Raw genomic sequence first — 1779 nt, 5'->3', positions numbered from 1 at the left:
TCTGTTTTTATTGTTCTAGTACATACCCACTGTCATATTTTCATAGTACATGCACATTGTATAGTATTTTCCTAATATTGTATTCTTTATTTATTCACACTGTATATCCTGCACTTGCTAATTTCACTTCTGGTTAGACCTAAACTACATTTCGTTACACTGTACTTGTATATGTGTAATGACAATAAAGTTGAATCTAATCTAATCTTAACTAAAGGCTATGCCATGGCTCCAGAACAAAACAAGAATAAAACATGACATGATAGTGGAACCATGACATAAGCCCCCCCTTAAATGAACACCTCCAGGTGTTCATCAAGGGGTAGACTAACAAGACAAGACAAGACTGACTGGGACCATGACAAGAACCAAACAGACAAGGAAAACATGACAAGGGGCATACAAGACATGACAATCCATGGGTTGGGTGAGACAATAAAAATAACAAACAAGGGAGGGGGGGTGGAGGCAAACAAGAAAACATGGGATGTCCAGAAGGGGTAGGGCTGGGTGGGGAAGTCCTAGCCCATGGAGGCGCGCCAGAGCGCGGAGTCCCAGGGGGCTTGACAGGGTAAGTCCTTAGGGGAACTGTCCTAGTCCCCTGCAGGACTGCTGGGCTGGACGGCCGGCTGGAATGCCGGACTGGAACAGGGCTGGACGGCCGGCTGGAATGAAGGGCCGGACAAGGGCAGGACCGCCGGGTGGAATGCCAGGCTGGACAAGGGCAGAAAGGCCGGCTGGAATGCCGGGCTGGACAAGGGCAGGACGGCCGGCTGGAATGCCGAGCTGGACCAGGGCTGGACGGCTGGCTGTAATGCCGGGCTGGACAAGGATTGCAAGGGAGGCTGGGCAGTGCTCTCTGGTGGCTGGGCAGCGCTTGGTGCCGGTTGCTGGACCGGGCTTGGTGCCGGTTGCTGGGGAGAATCTGCGGCGGGCTCCCCACTGCGTCCCCCAAAAAATATTTGAGGTTTGACACCTCCGGACTCGGGACCACCGGACTCGGGACCACCGGACTCGGGACCACCGGACTCGGGACCACCGGACTCGGGACCACCGGACTCGGGACCACCGGACTCCTGGCTGCCACGGAGACCAGTCGGTGGTGGTGAAGCTGCTGCAGATGAGGCGGAGGGAACGGTTATGCCCACAACCCCAACCTGCAGGGTACGACCCTCCTGGATAGCGACCAGCGGAGATGGATAACAGGATTGTACTGGGACCCTGGACTCCGACCTGTTCGTGGCATACGGCCACACGACATCGAAGTCCAGCGGTCTCAGCATCCTCATCTCCGCTGGTGACAGAGGATCCCTGAGGCCGCGGCTGAACAACACCGCCAACTCCGCCTCCCCAAAGACCACCTCGCTTGAGGGGGAGCTCGAAGTCTTCAGTGTCGGATGCCAACAAGTCTCCCTCCGATGCTGCGAGCGACATCTCATCATCTTCACGCATCATTTTCCGAATACGTGGCTGAGGAGCCGGACGGTTTGCCACTGTCGGTTTGAGATCAGTCAGATGAGCGAGGCGGGGTGCGAGCAGAAGTCCCCATTGTACCAATGCTGCTAGCACTAGCGGACAATGGGGCCTTAGCCACCGATGTCATAGCCCGGGTAGCAAACGAAGTGGTAGCTGGTTCCCTGAGGAAGACAGCCACCCGTGACTGCAACTTCTGAATGACCATCTGCCTGCAGTGCGGGGAAGATGTGTCTATGAAAGCTGCCTGAGCGTGCCTGTCCCCCTCCTCGATGAGGGTGCCACACCCAAGAGAACACCGGGACA

This window comes from Triplophysa dalaica, chromosome 19, assembly GCF_015846415.1.
Source record: "Triplophysa dalaica isolate WHDGS20190420 chromosome 19, ASM1584641v1, whole genome shotgun sequence".
NCBI lineage: Eukaryota > Metazoa > Chordata > Actinopteri > Cypriniformes > Nemacheilidae > Triplophysa > Triplophysa dalaica.
Note: the sequence above shows the minus strand (reverse complement) of the source record.